Below are 23,894 nucleotides of genomic sequence, written 5' to 3'. Positions count from 1 at the left end.
AAGTCTAAACCCAAACCCAGCGGCACTAACCAGCTTGGAAAGTTCCAGACAGAGAGCACCAGCCAAGTCCCGCCCACACCAGGAGAGAGAAAATAGAACAGATGAAGCGGGCCCCTGAGGGTCCCCGAAGACCGTCCTGTGAAAGGGAGGAGGAGACCTTCCTTCACTTCCACGAGCCTGTGAAGACCTCTCCTTGAATTAAGAATTCGGAAATGTCATGCGGCTTCTTCTATTAGCCTGCTATTAGTTGCCAGTCGCTGCTTACACAGAGTGAGTTAATTAGGGACATCAAAAGCAGTACAATAAATTCTCAGGAGGGCCACATTTTTTTTTCCTTCTGCTTAATAGCGCGTTTATGCCTATCTGTGAGTAACAGTCTCGCGAATATTTAGGTATTAGAGATTTGTTTGAAGACTTGGTTTTCGTCTTTTAGAAGCAAAGAATAAAGAACCTCTCTTTCTTACTTTGCCCCAACAGACGTGAGCAGTGAGGATTCCACAACGAGACCCACAACCAACAGTTCAACAGAAACGATGAGAGACCTGTTCGCAAGGCCAGAGTGTGTCCTCTGATGGGACCGGTCCTACCAGCCCGTCTAGCGGGAGGACTCCGAGGCTACTCGGCCTTTGAAGGCCTGCAGGAACGTTCTGGCAGCCCTCTGGAATGGCGGCTTCCAGGTTTGCACCCCTCCTCCCCGCCTCGAGATCAAAGTCCCCTTCTCTAACCTTTCTGCCATTTCTTAAATTGCAAGAATGAACAGAGACTTAACTGGCTTCATCTGGTGTGTTTATGTTGCATGGTTTTTGTTTTTAGAAGACTGCATAATGAGAAAGCTGGAGCATATGGTGGTATTATATTTTTAATAAAAATTTAAAGACCGTGCTTACTCCATTGCAGAAATCAGACCCTCCTGGAGAGCACATTTAAATATCAAGAGAATATCATTATTGTACCGAAATGAGCTAGAGGTTCCATCTCTATGACAAGATTGGGGCAGGGGAGCAGAGCTCCCCTTTGATGACTTAACTTCTGGGAAAGGCCCGGTGGTGCTGGGTCCAGTTTCAACAACAGAAGCTCCCTCCAGCCACCACCCACTTTGAGCTTAGCTATGAAATGTGCACTTGAGAGCCCCAAATCAAATACCACATTTGGATCCTTCACAATGTTACCACAGGTAAGGCATGAGAGTGCCTCCCCAGCCTGCTTAGCCCCCCAAAGCTGCAACTATGTAAAATATTTTGGGGGCACCTGGGTAGCTCAGTGGGTTAAAGCCTCTGCCTTAGGCTCAGGTCATGATCTCAGGGTCCTGGGATGGAGCCCCGCATCGGGCTCTCTGCTCAGCAGGGAGCCTGCTTCCTCCTCTCTCTCTGCCTGCCTCTCTGCCTACTTGCGATCTCTGTCTGTATCAATAAATAAAATCTTTAAAAAAAATTTTTTTTCAAGTCACGACTCAGACACTGCATGTGAGTGAGGCAGGAAGGGCCACAAATCCTAATCTTCTCAGAGCACATCTCCACAGTCACAGCCAACACAGGATGATGGGGTACCCGCTCCCCCAGTCAGGGGGGTTGGGTGGACACCAACCAGCCATCGTCCCTGAGGCAAGAATGGGAACCAGGACATGAGTCAGACCTATCTCCTGACCTTGTTCCAGATTTCCAGGCACCTTTAGGAGAACCTAACATCCCAGTGTTGGAATGGTTTTTTGCTGCTGCTGTGGTTTTCTAAGAAATCCCAGTAAAAGCTATTAAGGAAACAAAAGACCAGATACATCCACCTTCCTAAAATACACGTGGTTCTGTTTTCACTCATTCTCCCTACCAATCTCTTTTCTCAAAAGCCTGCCACCTTAAACTATAACCATGTACCAATTAATGACAGCTAACGTTTACATACTATGCGGTAGGAAGGTCTTCCCCGTCTTGCTTTCTCATCATTGTAACTTGTTTGCAAAGGCACTGTCATGACGCTCGTTGGCCAGGTGAGAAAACTGTGTGGCAGAGCGAAGCTCGATTACTTACCCGGGTCACACAGCTGGTTCTCAGGTCAGGCAGAACCTGGAGCCCAGGGAGTGAGACACCAAAGCCCACACTTACATATTTGGCTACTGGACCTCCTGACTCAGGGATAAGAAATAACAAATAAACTTATATTTGAATTTTGACCCAAAATTCAAGGTTGCGTAAGTCTGCAAACATCACAACCAAATGAACTCTGTTCTATAGGATGAAAGCAATCACAGAAAAGACCTAAACCGATAAGCATGGCTGTCTTCCAATGAAACTTTATTTATGAATGGTGAATTCTGAATTTTTATATAATTTTCACATGACACATTTAAAATCTAACAAATCAGGGGCGCCTGGGTGGCTCAGTTGTTAAGCGTCTGCCTTCGGTTTGGGTCACGATCGCAGGGTCCTGGGATGGAACCCCTTGTCAGGCTCCTGCTCCACAGGAAGTCTGCTTCTCCCTCTACCACGCCCCCTGCTTGTGTTCCCTCTCTTGCTGTGTCTCTCTCTGTCAAATAAATAACTAAAATCTTTAAAAAAGAAAATCTAACAAATCATTCTTGGCTCATGGGCCATACAAAAATAGGTAGGGTACTGGATTTGGCCACAATGGAGACCAAGCACTACCCTAAAGGACTCTATGTACTTGGGACATAAAACTTGCACCTAGGTAACTGCAAACATTCCAATAAAGCTGTAAAAGCAATAGTATCGGGTGCTAGGAGGGAGAAAGAGAAAGACTCACTTTCCCATGCTATTAAAATATTTCCATAATTGGCTAGATGTATCACATGATTCCACTTCCGGGGTGCACCTTAAGGGGAAAAGTCGCAACGAAAACAACGATTGATATTCAAGGATGTTCATCACGGTGTTATTTATAAGCATAAGTCATTAACAAAATAAATGTCCGTTATCTTACATGATGGAATATCGTGTCATTAAATACAGTCCATTCAAGGATTTTAAAGAACATAGAACTTCACGGAGTCCCAGGTACTGCTCTGAGGCCTCCAGGCCAGTCCTATGAGGTGACTGTCATTCTGATCCTCACTGCCTACGTACAGCTGAGACACATGTGTCCAAGGAAACAGAGTCCACTCACTTACCCACTAGACTACCGTGACACCAAATCTCTGGAGAAAAGGTAGGAGGAAGACAAATAGATAATTATTTCTATTCCAAAATTTCTAAATTAAAAAAAAAAAAAAACCTTTAAAGAAATGGACTAAATTAGCATGAAAATATTTCTATGGATTACTTTTTTCCATATGTTTCTGTATTTCCCAATTACTTTAGACGGCAGAAAGAGCAGGTTTATTTGACTTCTTACTTCTACCATAAGTATGACCTTTGCAGTAAACCTCTAGGGAAGTCCAGATTAAGTTCACATAGATTGAAAAATTATCCCACACATTTATCTCCTGGAGTCTTGTTTTAAACAATTTATTCCACCTCTTAAAATCCAAGTGCCTGGCAAGATTTTCTTACACCTATGAATAACTCTTTACACTGATACTGGGCTGTATATAGAGATTTCAATAAACTTGTTTATTTAAAATATGATTTTTTTTTAAAGATTGGTGTATTTATATCATAATCTCTATTCCCAATGTGGGGCTTGAACTCATGACCCTGAGATCAAGAGTCGTACACTGCATCAACTGAGCCCTCTAGGCGCTCCTAAAACTATATGGTTTTTTAAAAAGATTTTATTTATTTATTTGACACATAGAGAGAGAGCAAGTAAGCACAAGCAGGGGGAGCAGCAGAGGGAAAGGGAGAAGCAGGCTCCCCGCTGAGCAGTGAGCCCGATGTGGGGCTCAATCCCAGGATCCTTAGATCATGGACCTGAGCTGAAAGCAGAGGCTTAACCCACTGAGCCTCTCAGGCGCCCCTATGTGATTACTTTCTATTATTTTTCATTTTTAATTTATATTAAAATTAAATAATTATATTAATATTAAACAAATATTTTAGAATTTTAATTTAGTAATTTTGGATCATTTCCTTTCGATACACAAATGCTTTAACCTCCCTCCTTGCCACATTTGGTTGCTCAGCTTTCATTGGGCCACCCTGAAAGGTGCAGAAGGGACGCTGCCTTACAAAGGATCATTACTACCATGGCTCTTGCTCATACGTACCGAGCACTCACGAACAGCCAGGCTGTGTGCAATGCACTTGTCTCCATTAATGCCATCAGTATCCATGGCCCTCATCATTCAGGTAAACAACCCGAGGCTCGGCGAGTTTAAGCAACCCGCTTGGAGTCGTACTTCAGGTAAATGGCAAAATCGGCATGCCTCTCCTCTATTATAAAGGACTAGTAACCCCTACAAAGTCTCTTGAAGCCCTCGGAATACTGATTTGCTTCCCATCTTTCTATATGTATATGGGAAAATTACCACCATTGTTGAAATTATTCTCCCTCGCCCTATAAAAGTTACCCAGAAAAGATGCTTCAGACAGTCATCGAATGACCTATTACCTTCCCATAGAGTTTCTGGGTTCTGAATAGCTAGCTGTTCTGCAAAGGAATACTTTACTCTGTCTTCAGCAGGACCGCGTTGCAGGCTTGGATGCAGGAAGCAGCCTGCGTACTTGGTTTGCGTTCAAGTTAACAACAGCTCCAACAGTTAAAGCCGCGCATGGTTTATGGAAAGGGGCATATGTCCAATAGCTAAAGAAGCATATGGTTTATAGAGAAAGGGGGAAAACTTGTGCTTAGAAGCAGCTTTGCTTGGATTATTTACCAACAAATGAAAGGCCCTTCATGCCGCCCCAGAGCCTACCCCCCCTCCCACAGGCTAGAAAGGAATGCTGAATGAGTCCATAAAATCAGCATCACGCTAAGCAGAGACCTTCTCCCCAACGAAAAGATGATTATCGAATTATAGCAAATTTAAGAAAGTTTTCTTTCTCTCTCTCTCTTTTATTTTAATCAAGAACAAAACCAGACTACTTCTTAAAATGCACTATTAGGAATTGTAACTGTTCCTAAAAGTGCCAGATATATTTCCATCCATGCAATATTAAAACTAACAAGCGTCTTTTCAATTTCTTTTAATGATGGCGTATGCAATAAAAATACAGCAGTGCTTCGTTTAGCCAACAGAGCTGAAGCAAAAAGACCCAAAATAAATAAATAATAAACTTACGTGGGCCACTCACCAAAAATAAAATCATTTAATGCAACCTTTTACAGGACGTGCGTGTAGCATTTTGAAAGCAAAAATTCTCATAACACAAAGCTCTCCACTTAAAAATCTCTGCCAGGGGCTGGAACCGGGGCAGGATGTTATTTCTTTTTCAATTTATTTTTTAATGTTTGAGTATTAATGACATCAACTGTCGTGTGGTGTAATAAGGCAGCATGGCATAATAGAAAGAGTTAGAAACACACGTCCCCGACTTGCCTCTAGCCCTTCACGGGTGTGTGACCCCGGGTAACTTGAAATACAGCAGATTGTTAGCTGACTTACGTAACAGGCAAATAATCAAGCTTGTCCCTCTGACTTGATTGGGTTTTCTGAGGATTAAATAGTAGGTGAAAAAGACCTATATAAACGTTGGCATTTATGAGTTCCGGGCACCATGCTAATCTCCTCATTATCTGTTTGATAATGATGCAAAGCAGGACAGTAGGCGGCAAGTGGCAAGTGCCTGGGGCCAGAAGCCAGGAGGATGAGCTCCCCATAAGAAGATATAGCACCAGCCCGTGTATTCCACCAAACGACTGCACAGGACAATGCTGAAACGTGCTCCAAACCCCGCCCCCCCACCACCACCCAGGAATAAACCAGTGTCCACCTTCACCACGAACCAGGCTAAACATGGACAGCATTCCTGCTGTTTCAGAAAAAGATTCAAGTTAATGACCTGTAATTACAACTGATCATCTCTTTCACCCACTTCTTTGATGGATCCTGGGTCAGGCTCATAACCAAAACTGACAGAGCATGCCTACTTGAAAGTTGCATGGAAAAGATCCATGGGTGCCTGGGTGGCTCAGTTGGTTAAACGTCTGCCTTCCGCTCAAGTCATAGTCCCAGAGTGCTGGGATTGAGTCCCGCATCAGGCTCACTGCTCAGCCGGGAGTCTGCTTCTCCCTCTTCCTCTCCTCCCACCCATGGCCTGTGCTCTCTTGCTCTCCCTTTCTGTCTGTCAAAATGAATGGATAAAATCTTAAAAGAGAAAGAAAGACTAAAAAAAAAAAAAGAAGAAGAAAGAAAGAAAAGATCCATCTCTTCTCTCCTTGGTTTAATAAGAAGACTGAAGACACTGGAATCTTCCTAAGAAAACCATTTTTTTGTTTGTTTGTTTCTCCATAGACAATATTTACTAAAAAAGATGAAGCAAATTCCTAAAGGGTGATTGTTGGCAACCCCCACCCACTGTTTGGGTACACCCTGTGGGCTAAGAGTGTATTTTACAGTTTTATTAAATGGCTGCAAAAATCAAAAGAAGAGTATTTTATGATACATGAAAAGTATGTGAAATTCAAATTTCAATGTCCACAAATACACAGCCAAGCTCACTCCTCTTCCTAGCGCTGGCTGCTTTTGCATTACAAGAGCAGAACAGAGTGGTGATAGCACCCACTGACCCACTCAAATCCTGAAATTGGTAGTAGCTGGTCCTTAATGGAAAAAAAAAAATGCACCATCCCTTGACTTCCTTGTTTCAGGCCATGCTTAAACACCCATCAGTGAGATGATGAAACATCCCTGGGAAACTTAGAAAATAAGGCAACACCATTTTCAAAGAACTTAGTATTGAACCGATGCTTCCAAACTTTAAGATAAACTCTCAGGTGGATACTAACATCACCCCATTTTATAGATGAAGGACTCAGGTTTAGAGAAATGACCTAGCCCAAGGTCCTAAGTCCGTAAGCTGGGGATGAAATCAGTTCCCTGTGATTCGAACCCTGACAATTTCTACGGTGATGAAAGAAGGATTCGAGCTTTTCTCATATACCAGAAGACAGAACACGTTTCCTATTTCCTCTTTCCATGTGCTAAGGGGTGAGATAAATAATGAATTTTAAATAGAAAATCTGAAGCTTGTGTGACTAAGAGCTGGCCCTCTTATCCAGCTTAGCATGTGTCTGGTGTTGTTTAGGTTTTGTTTTCTTTTTTTAAGAGCAATCACAGAATAAACAAGTACACGTTTTTTTGGTCAAAAATGCCATACTCTCAGGGCACCTGGGTGGCTCAATTAAACATTCACCTCTTGATTTTGGCTCAGGTCATGATCTCAGTGTCCTGAGATCAAGCTCGACGTCGGGCTCTGCGCTGAGCAAGGAGTCTGCTTGAGATGCTCTCCCCTTGCCCCTCCCCCCCACATCCAACACCCCGCTCACGCGCACACATGCACGCGCTCTCTCCCTCTCTGGGGGAAAAAAAAAGTGCCACACTCGTCTTGGAAGTTAAAAGGGCACAGAGGCTGTTCGCCACACATCGAGCCACTCGATGCACCTTTTCTTCTAGCACAAGAACACGTAACCCCTGTTGAGCCAGATATATTCCCTCATGATGTATTTTTGAAGACCGGACTGTGCCTACTTTTGCTAATAGGGATGGAGGAGGCCCACGCGAGAATCAAGTCGTGAGACTTCCAGTACCCACCAAATTCGGAATTTGCAAAAGCACATGCAGCCAGGATTCCCAGAGGGTGTTTCTGCAACTTGTGTGAAGAACTAGGTCCCCGTGCGTCCCAGCACAAAGCCTGCCCACCTGAGAGGCGTAAGAACCAAAGGCTGCTGCCCTCATGCCTCCTGGGACTGTGGTTCTTCTAGACCTGCAGAGACCCGAGGAGAGGAGTACAGCCATAGTGCTGGCACAATGGACAAGCAGGAAGTTGGCTATGAGCGAAGGTCCTTCAGGTACTGGGAGGTGGGCGTGCAGACCAGGCAGACCTTCTTAGAGGAGGTTCTGGAAAGTCAGATTTTCCAGAAGGCTGGTCAACCCCCATCGAATCCCTCAGAGATCCAGTCAACTGAATAACTTAGTCTTAACAATTGCCCCAAAGCTCCAAAACACTGCACCTTGGGTTCGAGGGCGTCTGCATAGTTCTGTTTGTTTGTTTTGTACTTTCCTTTCTTCTTCAATTCACATCTTGCTGACACAAGTGGAAATTCATATTTCTTGGCAGAAAAGCTTTAACGTTACTGCCAAGCCATGCAGATAAAAATTCTTCCCTCCTCATCTCATGGCCTGGAACCGTTCTACTCAAGTCTTCGGGAAGAGCTGGAGAAGACAGCAACCCCAACACATAATCCGGGCAATTTTATTGTGCCTGACGATGTTGTTAGTTCTACTGGGTCTCGAGTCTGTTCTGTAATTTATAGGGGGAAAAAAATCCTAGTAAGGTCCAGCTAGCAAATGTAACAGCCTTCCCTATAAAATCAGTGCATCTCAGTTCATTCACCAGAACATTAGCAAACGCTGCAACTTGCATCCCAGCTCCAAGAGAAGTTGCCTCCCCTTGGCTCTTACAGAGCACAGCCTCACAAAGCGACAGTAATGGGAGCTCGTCTTTATTTGTCTTCCTTCCGATGCCTTACTGGCTCTGGACTCCTGGGGAGGAGTGGTCCGGGAGAGGAAAAAGGAAACACTTTTGTATATTTCCACCCAATCTACAAATCTACACCACAAACCTATCTTTTTCCTGTCAAATAACCGTAGTCTCCAACTACGGATCTTCCTCCCAAACCCTGTTTCTGGGCAACACTGGCCTCTTTCTGTAATATTGAGGTTGTAGTCTTCCTTGCCAATGGCCTCATCGGTGACTCCGGAAAAAAAAAAAACAAAAAACAAAACTGAGAAAACACACTTACTTCTACACACCCTCCTTTCCTTTTGTTCTGCTCCTTTTCTCCCCCTACATTAAAGAGTGATCTTCTAGGTCACTCCTGATTGCTACACCCATCCCGATGCTGGCAAGTGGTGCTTATACCTGCTACCAGCTTGCCTCTTTCTTAGAGTCGCCGCTCTCTGACTTGCCTTTTCTCCAGCTAAGAATTTGCTGGACCCAACACCGCCATCTGACATGCCATCTCTCTCCTGTTAATATCAGGACCACGGAACAAATCCTAAGATGGCCTGACCACCAGGGCCTTGACCTTGTATGGCTTGCACCTGATGCCTGAAGTTGTCTGTAATGCTTCCAAGAAATATCATTTGGCCAATGTGACGGCTTCCTCTCTGGTGCACTGATGCTTAACACATTCCCACGGGCTGTTCGAGTAACCTTTGGGGACCTGTCTCTTTGTATCCTTTAAATTTGAATGGCTCAAAATGGGAATATCCAGGCCATTGTAAATTCATTTACCCTTTTAATGGGTCTAGCAAATATAATCACTGAAAAAATCCTATGCACACCCCTGCACTTTTATAAAGCTTTGAAAGGTGGGGTTTTAATATGGCTGGATACTCCCATGTTTCAACACACTTAAGGAATCTAAAGAGAGGTTTCGTTTTTTAAGAAATGAAACTCCACATTCTAGGAGCATCTTATAGTCGTGTAAGAGAGGGCAATAATGCCAGATGAAGAATTGAAACCTAGTCAATGAACTGTACTCTTTGGGGAGGTAAAGCGAATCTGTTGAACACCTTTTGCTTTAGAGTAACGCCGCTATCAAAACCACAGAAACCACCAAAATTTCTACTGAAATACTTCCTTGTCCAACACAAATTGTCTTGCTGAGTTTCTACTTGAAGATTTTGGGAGTTAAATTAATTTGCCAAAGCATCCAGGTTTTTCTCATGGGGGTTAGAGGGTTTTTCATTAATTGCTTTTTTCCCCATTAATTGCTTTTTTAAATATCCCCCCAGAATACATATTCCGGAGGCCCAAATATGGAGCCATTTTTCCACATACAGGAGCACCGTACAAAAATGAGAAACCAGAAGTTACCGGTCAGCTGAGTTTCACTGATCGGGCGTGACGAGACAAACGTGCCACGCCACCAATCCTGTCACTAAAAAACGGTGCGTTTTGGGGTCTCCTTCCCCCTCGTGACACCGCGGCACCTTGTTTCATGGAAAGCTAGCTGCTGCTGACAGTGTGTCCCAAACCAGTTTACCACTCTGCCTCGCCGACCGCACAAAGGAACCCCTAAAACATCCCCTTCAAAGTGCACAAGTGAATCTGTCGGGTCACCGAACATCCCAACATTCTGAAAATCTCAACCAAAGGTGTAGAACCCGGTCCTGCAAAGAAGTTTCCAACCACAGAAAAAAATGCAGAATACAACACTGGGCAATGGGTATCTGGTGAACCCTCAAATCTCATACACTCCATCTTAAGTCCAAGAGTGCAAAAGCAAACTTCGGTCCTGAAGACTGAAACGCTTTTGGAAGTTCCTGGGATCCACTTGCAGAATAATGTTCTGGAAGCCCATGTCACACTTCTGCTCACAAACCTGCCACAAAGCCGGGGGTCTGTAAGACCAACCTTGAGCGGCTTGGCCTGAGTTAAGATTCTTGAGTGTGAGGGGACATCTCAGCCTCCGGGACCCCCAGCCTCTGAGGCTGCCCCGTCCCCGCCCAGTGACCGCCCAGGGCATCTCCCGCACCCTCCGTAACCAGCTGCAGATTTGTACATCTCCACCACTGGAACCACTTAAACACGAGGTCCCTGAGGGCAGCGGCTGGGTCTTCCTAGCTGTGGTGTCTCTCACACCACACATACCACAGGCAGTAGAGAATCCCTCTACGGGCGGACCAGTAGCCAAATGAACACTCAGGAGGACTAGCGGGGGCCTTCTTGTGGCGATGGGGAAGTCAGCTGTTGTGTGGTCTCCAAGGGGGAGCAGCATCAGCATCCACCTGGGCAGAGGAAAGGACTCTGGGGTGTCCACGGGGGTCCTGGCCATGGAGCCCCAAGGCACAAGATGCCAGAAATGGAAGCCTAGCTCTAAACAGGGGAGGAACGACGAAGGGAGGGAGGGAAGGAAGTCACCACCTATGGCAGCGTTTTCCCAGGGGTTGGTGCTGCCTCTCTAGGCCCCCTTTGCTGTTGCCAGATTAACGATCACAACCAACTTGTGTGGCTACTCATCAGCTGAAGCCTAGTGTCCTTTGATGGCAGATAAAACACTTAAGGAGATACCAAAGCAATGAGAACAAAAACAAAAAGCACACAGAGGAAGGACGAGAGGACACACACTGTTCCTCCATGAACTCCCTCTCTCCCAGCATCGCTGTCTCCTCTCCCCGGTAGGTGGAGATTTCTTGTGTGTTCACTACTCACTTTGTGGGAGTCACCGAGGAGACTGAAATTTTGCCTGTGCCTATGCGAGAAGGACTGCGCGATTCATAGTTTACAGAGATACCTGTAAAATTGGAATTGCACCCACCGACAAGTACTTGGCCCTCCTCAAGATCCTGAATTGTGAGGCTGGGTGTGTTTGCAGAATGTATTGATGAGTTTTAAGGAGATACACACAATTGGTAGATTACAGAAGAAAGATTTAAGAAATAAGCCTTTTTCCTACACATACGGAGAAAGGGGACGGTGTTGGGTTGCGGGGGGAGGTAACTGCCAATTCCCTGCAAGGGTAGGGCATTTTTATGTAGCACATGGATTTTTTTTTTTTTTTTTTTAAACTCTCGGGCTTTCATCTTCTCTCTGGTGAGGACTGCATTTGCCACAGGCTGATAAGTGAATGTGGCAGAACTTCAAAACTCATGTCAGCCAAAGAATCTAGAGACAGAGAGGGGAAAAAAATCAGACATAAAGCTGGTAAAAGGCAGCTATAAATTTTTTTAATGGCTTTTATTTAATTCTACCAAAAGATCACACAGCAATGTGATCTAGATTTGGTACATCTCTCAAACTCGACTCACGCACGCACATGGCCTAAATCCAGTTCCTTACCCCGAAGATGTGGTTTTCATTATACTGGCAAACCCAGGAACATCGCTTGTAAGACCACTGTGTTAATAAACTCTTTCCTCCGAAGACAGTTTGAACCTTCAGGTTTGCTGGGGTGAGTCAAGAAGTGATAGAGAAGGCAATAACAGGATGTAAAACATAATTCTCCATATAACGACGATAACCCAACCTGAAGCCAAGAGCCATTATGTACAACTTAAATCAGTCCTCCGCACCTTAAGACAACAGTACCACTCTCATCCCACCTAAAACCAAGTCCACGTAAAGACAAATGAAGAGCGCTGCGCACTCAAGTTCGCGCTGCTCTCTGCTTTGCTTCAAGAGACAGGGGCGAAGCGGGCAGGGGAAGGACGTGGCCACATGAAGCTGGTTAAAACATCATCTAGGGGCGCCTGGGTGGCTCGGTGGGTTAAGGCCTCTGCCTTCAGCTCAGGTCATGATCTCAGAGTCCCTGGATCGAGCCCGGAAGTGGGCTCTCTGCTCAGCAGGGAGCCTGCTTCCTCCTCTCTCTCTGCCTGCCTCTCTGCCTACCTGTGCTCTCTGTCAAATAAATAAATAAAATCTTTAAAAAAAACAAAAAACCATCATCTAACACCAGGGTTCCCAAGACATCTACTCAAATATTTACAACAGTGCCATCCGTAACCAGAAATGTGAAACCACCCAATGCCTGTCTGAGGAAGGGGTCCCAGACTGGGGCACAGTCACACATGTGGAACACCGTAAAAGGGAACAAATACCTACAACTACACAAACAAGGAATGCCCTTGCAGACACCGCATAGAGGAAGAGAGGAGAAGCCAGACGCAAACGCCTAAGGTACAAAAACAGCCCCAACCCGTCGATGCTGCTCGAGGTCAGGGATCGGGGGCTTGAAAATGCTCGTGACAGTCTGTTCCAGGGGTTTGGTGCTGGCTTCAAAATCGGGTCTGGTCTGTGAAAATCTGCAACACACACACTCTGCTACACGCACATCTCCTTCGGTAACTGCTACACGCATATCTCCTTCGGTAACAAGTGGTGTCAGTTCTCCAAACTTCCAGACCATTCCTAAACACCCTCTTCTTCCGTTTTCGCTCTTGGGCTCCCATTCCCAAGTGCTATTCTCTTTCTTGACGATAACACTTACAACTGTGTGTCTCAGGGAGACTATGACAAATACATCTAAACCTGTACCATTAAAAAAAAAAAATGTGTGACTCTAGAACAGAAAAAAAACTCCCAAATTGGCAGGAGTGTGGGATGGGGGTGGGGGAATGAACAGCCAATTCACTGAAGAAGAAATTTAAATGCACCAGAAGAAAGTAAGACATAGTTTTTAACTTTATTACATAATGAAGGACATGAAGGCTGTAACGGGACACTGGTTGGTTGTTTGGTTGGTTAGTTGGCTTTTGGGCCTTGATACTACATTAGGAAGGGTTGGTAAAGGCTGAGTAAAGACAGAACACTATTACCAACAGGGTAAATGTAGTTTTGTTGGGCACTGGGTGCACTCACATTTCCGTCCACCAGTTTGGTGACCTGTATGACAAGACTTACGTGTCTGTACCAGATGACCCGATATTCCCTTTGCTGGACCTGTACCCAACACAGTCAGTTAGGTCCCAGGCACAGACTTAGCTTCAAGGACCCTTGCTGAAAAGTTATGTATAACAGAGGCGGAAACTCCTAAATGACCAACCACAGGAGAGTTAGAACATCCACGAAACAGAGAGAAGAGAGAGGCGGGAGGAGATGAAGGAAGCACAGACCAAAATGGTAGCAGTCGATCACGAGTCGCTTTTATTCTCTTCCATTTGCTGCATTTTCTAACACTTTTCTAAAATTTTCTAAAAAAAAAAATTTTTTTTCTTCAAAGAATATTTATTTTAGGAACAAACAGGTCTTGTTTCCGAGCTACTGCAAGCTCAAATAGTATCTGTTTCTTACATAAGACGCATTGGCTCTTTAAGAGAGCTCTTGGCCTTTGTGAAATCTGAGTTAGTGGTACATAAGAGAGATTCCAGCACCTTCACCGCAGTGGCCACAATCATGTATTTGCTTGAGCCTTTTTCTTTTTCCCTTTCCTAAATCCCCCTCGGGGGTGGGAAGGAGATATTACAGACCCTTTGAGCTCATGCCCAGTTTAACCCTGATTCCCCAGACAAAATGCAACCTGTGAGGATTCATGTGTCTCTCTTCCCTGCTGCAAACACCCAGCTGACTCAGCACCCGGCTATTTATTAATCATTCTACGTGCAATCACGCCATTCTAGAAAAACGGCAATGTCTTCCACTGCAAACTCACGCTGTTTTCCAAGCTCCTCTGAGCGTCTGTAGCTCCAACAGCCATAATGTCAGGACAGTCTGCCCTGCTTCTCACACCTCAGCTTTGAATAAGTGTTAGATGCAAAAGTGTTAGGGCAAAAGTTAGATGCAAAGACTGCTCAGAACTCTGGATGAGACGTGATTTCTCCGCCTTTTCAATCATGTAAACAACTGCATCATGGGCTTCGCTAAATGGTATGTGTTTGAGTTCCGTAAGGGAAAACTTCGGGATTCTAAAAATCCTTTCCTGTGGGGAGAACTGAGGCGATGACGAGTCCAAGTTCGTAAGGAAGGAATTAGGCAGAAGAGTGTCCAACTCCAACGGAGCATTGCCACTATGCTGAAGCGGTGTGAGGATACACATGGGTAGAAAAAAGACTCGAAGGAAATGTGCTAAAATGTTCATTTTCACCCATCCGTGAAGAGTGGGATGAGGGTGAATTTCAGTTTCTTCTGCTATGGTTCTCAGTATTTTCTACATTGATTAAGTACTGCTTTGTTCTTAGGAAAGCATAATCAAATGCTAAGAGATACAGAAAGTGCAGTGAGACAGCAAGGAGAGGCTGAGCAACAAGGGGCCTTGGGATTCAGGGCTTCTCCCCACACTCAAGTTTATACTTTCCAAGGCTTCCTTCCAAAGTTACCCAAATCTTGGCACGTGAGTCCCCTGAAGGTCCCCTTTCTCACTGCAGAAAACATTTGACATCTATTATCCATACGGGATTAGATACAGGAAAAATAAAGACACAGGAGCATATTTTATCTATTTCTATTAGGAATTCTTACCTACATTTTATTTATTTATTTTTAAAGATTTTATTTATTTATTTGACAGAGAGAGGGAACACATGCAGGGGGGAGTGGGAGAGGGAGAAGCGGGCTTCCCGCCGAGCAGGGAGCCCAATGTGGGGTCCTATCCCAGTATCCTGGGTTCATGACCTGAGCCGAAGGCAGACACCTAACGACTGACTCTCACAGGGGCCCCTGAAAGCCACAGGGAGTTTCACCTCCCGAGGGGAAACCATCATGGATGTGTTTTCTGGCCTCAGACCTGTTTCCTGGGCTCTGCTGTTGTGGGATTGGAGCCTTCCCGGAGTCCTTATCCCAGTGCCACATCGGCCTGCTTGTCTGCAGTTGCATGTTTTAGCTCTGGTCCCGCTCCTTCATCGAAACCTAATTACTGTCTCTGTCCCCGCAAATGTGACCAGCAGAACAAGCTGACGTCCTGGGATCATGACCTGAGCAGAAGGCAGATGCTTAATGACTAAGCCACCCAGGCACCCCATCACCTACATTTTAATGGTGTTTTTTTGTGCTTTTTTTTTTTTTTTTTGAGGGGATGGAGGTCTTCTTTTTTTTTTTTTACCCACAAAAGTTAAACAGAGCGTACCCTCATGCTGACTCTTAAGAATACAATAATAGGAACAACTCCAAACTGAGGCAGTGGAAGTCTGCAGGATTCACACCTGTTGCTCAAGTCCTAACACATCATTCCAGCGGGATCCCCAGGGGGCCTTCCCTGCCCGACCCCAGGCCTGTGGGTGAGGAGACAGGGAACAGCCCTGGACAGTCCCCATGGAGGGCCCCGAGTCCGAGGGCTGGCACAACCTGCGTTTCTATCAGTCGCACTCACCTTCTACCTAAGATCACTCTCCCTAAGATCACCTTCTACCTAAGATCGCAGAGTGATCTTAGCTTATGAGCTATGAAGGCTCCTGCACGTTTTCCAACTGTGGAAACTGAGGCTTGAAGGGATAAATCGGCTTATTCAAAATCCCATCATTAGGGAACAGGTCAGAGTGAGGCAGACCACTAGTCAAGACGGCCAGCCAAGGAGAGTAGCCCTCCTGCCAGCCGCACCATGGGCAGGAGCTGCCCTTTGGGAGGGTCGGGGTGGGGGGCGGGGGTTCCTCCTCTATCTTCCTGCCAAGTCAGGCTGTCATGACAATGGTTAGGTTTCCAATCTGCATCCTGACACAGGTTGATGCATGGTGGGTGATCCCGAATGTCTGGAGCCCACATGTGGGGTGACGGAGCCTGCATGAGCCCACATGTGGGGTGACGGAGCCTGCATGAGCACGAGGCTGGGTGAGCAGAGCTATCCTGGAGACCCAAGGCAAGAACTGTTCTGAAGAGATCAACCCAAGAGCCGACCACACTCTGAGAGTTCTCCTCTGTCGTGCCTTCCCTCACATCCCACGTGACTTTCCCGTACTTTCTTCCGTAAGGCCCAAGTCTGGCTCTGATTTCGGCAAGGGGATTGCTTTGTTTTTTTTTTAAATCATGTTACTATTACCCTTACGGTCTCTACAATAAATCTTGTAACATGACTAGATCTGTGGTCCAGCCCCGAGCTGGGTTATAAGTTTGCAGTCTAGTTTCAATTTTGTGGAAGGTTGCCCCTTTATTCGGATTTGGAAGCAAATACGCAGCATAATATTCTCCAATCATTTTTCTTTTCTATTTTCCCATGCTCCTTCCCTTTCTTCGCTACCCTGCCAACATGGACCTGCCAGAAGACTGACTAGAATGTTCCAAACCAGGCTCCTCTCATGAGCACAAAGACTCTCCTGAGTCACTGATTCCCCCCAACCAGGGAGAACCTGGGGGACTTCTGTAGGAACTCGATCAACCAAAATACAGCTGACGGCCTCGAGAAGCATCTGTGTTCACACCAAAGTGAAAGTGACCCGGGGCAGGTGAGGGGCAAAGTGGAAGCTGTCAGAACCCGAAATCTAAAGCAGAGCTTGTCCATTCCGGTTCTTACAGCTTTCTGTGTTCGGTCATTAGATCCTGACCATGCACTTGACCACTGCAGCTTTTTTTTTTTTTTCTTCACAGACGCGTTGAGGGATCACAGAAATATTTGGGCAACCATGACAGTTCTTCTAATTTTACATTTCTTCCAAAGGACAAAAAGGGCAACGCAAAGCAGATTCCTGACAGTATCCGACTAAAAAAATAAACAAATAAATGAGGATGGTTCCATGTCTTCTACTGGATAAAAGCTTCGTAAATAGGCACAAGGCACTGATAGTTGGAATATAATAAAAAGATATAAACATTCCAACTGTTCAAAAATTTCAGATGGTGATTTTATCAAATTTAAAATCAATTAAGGATGGCATCACCTGTTAATATCTGGGCAGCTAGTTTTTCTTTTCTGACTTACTGAGCTGAAACCAGGTACCCTACCCCCAATAATATGAATGTCATGGACTCTTATCTGTGAGAAGAATGGGGAACGGACCCTCCAATTCCGATTTCCTGACTTGTGTACTGGGAGCTCTGGTTCAAAACTGGGTCTAGAGAGCTCTGCCCTGTATGAACAACTTCTTCCGCCTGAATCCGCTCTCCGCCGACTCCACGGACATGGCCTGCTTCGTCCCCTGTGCCTGTTTATTCAATTCCCTCCCTGGAAACATTCAAAGACTCGGGCGAATCTGCAGAAATCGGCCCCTTGCCAGCCAACCTGGGAGTTCACGGTGACTCTTCGCCGACACACAGAGAAATAAGGGAAGCGCGTTTCGGTTCACAAGAAAAGCCTTCACAGGTTCGCAGACCTCCTCTTTCATCCATTGGTTCAGTTCCTGTTTGATGAACTGTGTTCGACAACTGCCCCCCGGGGCCACACAGAGGGTGACGGGGCGGCCGTGGCGTCTGGCAGCCAGGGTTCAAGGCCTGCGCCTCTCTGCACGCAGCGCCAGGTTCACACCTAACACGGGCTCAGGCAGCGGGTCCGCCATGACCATGAGGCCGACACACGAGAGAAGCGTGATCTAGACGTTCGCTCTCAGAACTGACCGACTACCCCCCGCCAGTGCTGCATACAGGACGTCTCTGCTGCGTGATGGTATGCATCCGGCCTGGTACCAGAGAGGGGCACCTGCTTGGAGCCCATGAAGTTCCAAGGGAGACCTTGAGGCTAGCTGATCAGAAACACACCCACCGTGTGATACCTCATGCGCCCCTGGGTGTGTAACCGCAGGGATCATGTTTTTAGCTGCCACTGAGCAGTGATGCTGGCGTGAATCAAACGGGCTGGGCCAGTTTCCCCAAGATGCTCGCCTGCCATGCTTCCGTGCCATGTGCGAGCGAAGGAAACGAACATTACCGCTTTGGGCTCCGGTTTGAAGAAACGAAGGTGACAGCAGCTTCCCTTATGAAACTTTTGTGCACAGGAAACAGGTTTAGTGATACAGACTTCTATGGAAAAGCGAACACTGTGGGAATACCTTTCTTCCAGTTCGCCTCCCAAGATGAAAAATAACACAGCGACATCAATGGCTGCTGAAAGTCTGCTGACACAAACCCCTTCACAGCTCTGATTTCCTTGAATCCTCACCGCAATCTTATTGTTCCCATTTTCCCAATGAGAAAACCCAAGATCAGAGAGGGTAAGAAACCTCCCCAAGGTCACACAGCAGAATCAGAAACAAAGCCTGGGTCTAGGGACTCCCCAGCACACATACTCAACCATGGACAGTAAAAGTCCCTGTCAGGGCACCTGGGTGGCTCAGTGGGTTAAGCCGCTGCCTTCGGCTCAGGTCATGATCTCAGGGTCCTGGGATCAAGTCCCACATCGGGCTCTCTGCTCAGCAGGGAGCCTGCTTCCCTCTCTCTCTCTCTCTCTCTGCCTGCCTCTCTATCTACTTGTAATCTCTCTCTGTCAAATAAATAAATAAATAAATAAATAAATAAATAAATAAAAGTCCCTGTCATTTGCGGCAGGTCTGGACTTGTCCACTGAGCTCCAGGTCACACACAGGATAATGGAGGAGGAGGGCCACATGGGCGAGCCAGCAAGATTGTCCAAATCAGGTATGGTGAACAACAGGTGTCAGATGTCCCAACCAGCTGGTTGTGAAATCCCATCTCAGCTGGAGTTAACACGCACTCAAACCCCACTACTGGTGTCCCACATCTGCTGGGGCTGACGCGAAGATAGCCTCAGGGATTCGTCAAGATGCTAGAGGGAGCTGGCTTCGGAGCAGAGGTACACAGAATGCTCCCTCCAAGGTTTTGTGCAGTGCTTTGCCCCCAGGTCCGGACAAATCCTGTATAGGCCCATAGACTGATCTCTGTCTCTCCCTCCTCTCCTCCCTCTCCAGGTGCCTGGCCCAGCTTGGCCCCCAAACCTCCTCATTTGGTCAGAAGAAACAGAACAAGACGTGAATTCATGCAAACAGATGCCCAGAGTCAGTTGTACAAACAACAGCCTCCCAGCCCCAGTCTGAACTCCGCGGGGACAGCCTGCCTCCTCACCCTCCAAGTGTCTAAAACAACCTGCTCCCTTAGCCCTGGGCAACTAAGAAAAATAAAAAGTCCAAAACTTAATTTAGCGAGGATTTCCTCCAAGGCACCACTTCTCGAATCTTCGACTAGTTGTGCTGTTCTCCTCTGGACTTGAACAGAAGGCGGCTTATTGATCGCTGGGTCTGCAGCCCAGGTCCTCGGCTCCACTGCCCAGAGGGGCTGGGAATGCAGGCAGGGACAGGAGCTCAGGAAGAGTGCGGGGCTGTGCTCTCCTTTGGGTACTTGTAAAACCTTTCCCTGAATCTCAAGGCAACGGCCAAGCTATTCGGCAGAAAGGACATACTAGGCTAAAATAAGGGGCCAGACCCAAGTCATAAGTAAATGTTGCACAGGGCCAAGAAGGGGGCACTTGAATCCATTCTTATCTAACTCACTCCATTACTCCATTTACTAAGCCCTGCTGTGTGACCCAAGGCACTGTGACAGGTGCCCGGGGATCCAACTCCATCTCTCCCTCCCTCTGGGAGCTGACAGGCAGGCCCCTGTTACAGATCTATACACTGGTTGGGGGAGGGGGGACGAGTGGAGGTGGGGGTCGGCAAAGGTCTCTGGGGACCCTCAGACTGAATAACGGGAACTTTCCAGAGATGCCAGCACTGGGAAGAGAGAGAAGTGGGGGAGGTCAGCACATCCAGAGAACGAAAACGTAAAGGGCTCCCCTCGTGACTTCCAAAAGAGAGGAAGACTTCATCGTGAAGGATCTTGTGGAAACTGGGGCACTGAAAGTGAAAAGTCTACTAAAGGGGCAAAAGGAGGCCAGGTCCATCACCATCACCAGTTTGCACGTGTGGAGACCCAAGTACAAAAAGGCCAAGGGCACGAGGAGCAAAGTGGCAGCAGGGGAATGTGAGCTCCTTCTGACGCCAGGACCCACGCCTTTGATCCATGAGATCCAGTTCCATCCATTCTTCCCTGGCTTAAAAATGCAGAAATTTAAACAAAGCAGAAAAGAATACGCAATGGGAAGAAGACAGTCTCTTCCACAAATGGTACTGGGAGAACTGGACAGCAACATGTAGAAAAATGAAGCTGGACCACTTTCTTATGCCATACACAAAAATAAAGTCAAAACAGATTAAAAACCTAAACGTGAAACCTGAAAACCAAAAACTGTAAGAGAGAGCATAGGCAGTAATTTCTCGGACATAAGCCACAGGAACATTTTTCTAGAGATGTCTCCTGAGGCAAGGGAAACAAAAGCAAAAATGAACTGTTGGGACTACATCAACATAAAAAGCTTCTGCACAGTGAAAGAAACCACCAACAAAACTAAAAGGTAACCTAGGGAATGGGAGAAGACATTTGCAAATGACAGAGCTAACAAAGGGTTAGTATCCAAAATATACAAAGAACCTATACAAATCAACACCCAAAAAACAAATAATCCAATTACAAAGTGTGCAGAAGACATGACATTTGTCTGAAGATACCCAGATGGCCAATAGACACATGAAAAGATGCTCAACATCACTCATCGCTGGGGAAATGCACATCAAAACCATAGTGAGGTACCACCTCACCCCTGCCAGAACGGCTAATTAAGAACACAGGAATCAACAGGTGTTGGAGAGGATGCAGAGAAAGAGGAACCCTTCTACGCCGTTGGCGGGAAGGCAAGGTGGTGCAGCACTCTGGAAAGCAGTATGGAGGGTCCTCAAAAAGTTAAACATAGGGAAAAAAAAGTTAAACATAGAACTACCCTATGATTCAGCAATCCCAGCCATACCACCCTGAACGCGCCCGATCTCGTCTGGAAAACAGTATGGAGGGTCCTCAAAAAGTTAAACATAGGGAAAAAAAAGTTAAACATAGAACTACCCTATGATTCAGCAATCCCACTACTGGGTATTTATCCAAAGAATACAAAAACACTAACTCAAAGGGATACATGCACCCTTATGCTTACAGCAACATTATTTACAATAGTCAAATTATGGAAGTAATCCAAGTGTCCACAAGTAGAGGAATGGATAAAGGAGGTGCGGTGTTAATATATACAATGGAACATTAGCCATAAAAAGAATGAATGAAATCTTGCCATTTTCAACAATATGGATGGAGCTAGAATGTATTATGCCAAGTGAAAGAAGTCAGAGAAAGACAAAAACTGTACAATTTCATTCACATGTGGAATTTAAGAAACAAAACAAATGAGCAAAGGGGGTGAGGTGGAGAGAGAGAGAGAGAGAGGCAAGCCAAGGAGCAGACCCTTACCTATGGAGAACAAACTGATGGTCATCAGTGGGGGGTGGGGGGATGGGTGAGATAGGAGATGGGAACTAAGGGCGAGACTTGTCTGTTGCACACCTGAAACAATGTAACACTGCGCGTTAACTATCCTGAAATAAAATAAAAGGTAGCAACGTAAAATGTCAAATTGGAGGGAAAGGCAATCATTAACAAGCGGTTTTTATCAAAGAGACCTGGGGACTGAAGACAAAGTGAATCAAATTTACAACCACAGACGGATCAGCAGAGATGCTGATCCAAGGAAGCGGCATCTTTAATCACTCAAAACCGATGGAAACAACTAACATGTTCCTTGGTAGCAATTCTCCACGCCTCCTTGGCCTCAGCCTGCCAAGCAGGTCAATGCTAGAGCACCATATCCCAGTAGGACGTCTAATTCATTACATTTTCCCCCATTTTTTTTTTTAATTTTAGTAAAATACACAACATCAAATTTGCTATCCTAACTACTTTAAAGTGGACAGTTCTATGGTTTTAAGTATGTTCATACTGTGGAATTAAGCATCACCACTATGAAGCTATAGAACCATTTACATCTGCCTCACACATAACTTCTGCTGCACGTGTTATCACTCACAGTCCCATGAATATTCCTCAAACCCAGCCTGCCATGCACGAGACTGGGCTGGATGTCAGGGGACTCAGAGCAGATGCCCGGCTTCTGGGCCCAAGGACAATGAGGGCCCAGCAGTGGCCCAGCTGAGAGGCTGCTGGCCCAAGACAGCATGCAGAAGTCCCAGTGGATCAGAAACCACCTCTGCAAGTGCTCTCCTCTGGACAAGAAAGCTCCAGAAAAGGGCAAAAATGTGCACCACCCAAAGCCCTGACCATTCTGCTAATTAACATAGGCGGCCTCTGCAGGGGACCCCGGTTTACTGTGGGTAGTTGATGGGCCAGATCAGTGAGACCGAAAACACAGGTGCTGTAATGGCACAGGGCCATGCAGAAGCCACCAACGGACCCCCCTCCTCACCCCGCAAAGAGCATTTGGCTTGGAAAAGATAGCCTGCTCTGACTACCGAAGCTGAAAGGGAGTAAAACAAGAAGACCTGGCCTTTGATCTCCGAGGAACTCATCTTCCCCTCTCAAGGGGAATGGAGAGCCCTTGGTCCAGTAGCCCCAGAAGGACTCCACCAGACAGAACCAGGCTCCCGGGCTCTATCCATCAGCAGAACAGACATGGATCCCCACCCCTGGAGCACAGCGATAGAGAGAACCGGCAGCGTTTGTTAGAGGGCGTCTGGAGCTAGAGGAAAATAAAAGGACGGGTGATAGAAGTGCAATCGGGCCATGGGGCCCAGGTGATCCCCATGGAAAACCTGATGCTGGAACATGGACTTAGAGGAAATGGGGAGTTAGCAGAACAGATGTGTAAGAAGAAGGAACAGCTGGACGAGAGGCTCCAGCACAGCCAGTGGGGTGGGAGCAGAGATGGGGAGAGGATGTTCAAGCTCATGTTGAAGATGTCTATCAGATACTGCCAAGGAAACGTCTCACGGTAGTTGAATATATGTGTGTCGCGTTTTGGAGAAAGGGGTCTGGCCTGGGAAACCAAATCTGGGAGTTATGAGCGAGTCAAGAAATCAATGGTATTTGAATTCACGAGCCTTGCTGCTCTCTCTAAAGGAATAAAAAGAGAGAAGACAAGCCAGGACTGAATTTCTGGGCACCCTAAATTAAGTGGCTGGAGAAAAGAGAAGCAGCAGAGGGTACAGACAATCAGTGGACAGAAAGCAGAAAGCAGGCAGAGATGTCGAGTGAAGAAAGTACACTGAGGAGGCGCCCAGGGGGCTCAGACCGTTAAGCGTCCAACAGTTGATTTCGGCTCAGGTCATGATCTAGGGAGTCGTGGGGTCGAGCCCCACATCCCCTGAGCATGGAGTCTGCTTCAGAGTCTCTACTCTCCCTCTGCCCTTCCCCCTGCTTCTGTTCTCTCTCTCTCAAATAAATAAATAAAATTTAAAAAAAAAAAAAAAAGAAAGAAAGAAAAGGAAAGGAAAGGAAAGGAAGAAAGTACATTGAGGAGGGGGACTGCCAACAAGACAAGTATGCTAAGGACTGAACACTGACCATCAGAGTCAGCGACATGGGGTCACCGATGGC

General features: G+C 46.3%; 1 protein-coding gene across 1 annotated transcript in view; it reads right to left on the bottom strand.

Annotated features, from left to right (window-relative positions):
- Positions 1 to 23,894, bottom strand: part of GLI3 (GLI family zinc finger 3) — a 266,989-nt gene that overhangs the window by 186,511 nt on the left and 56,584 nt on the right. The window lies entirely within an intron of this gene.

This window comes from Meles meles, chromosome 10 (assembly GCF_922984935.1).
Source record: "Meles meles chromosome 10, mMelMel3.1 paternal haplotype, whole genome shotgun sequence".
NCBI lineage: Eukaryota > Metazoa > Chordata > Mammalia > Carnivora > Mustelidae > Meles > Meles meles.
The sequence above is the reverse complement of the archived record's forward strand: the minus strand, read 5'-3'. Positions and strand labels throughout refer to the sequence as shown.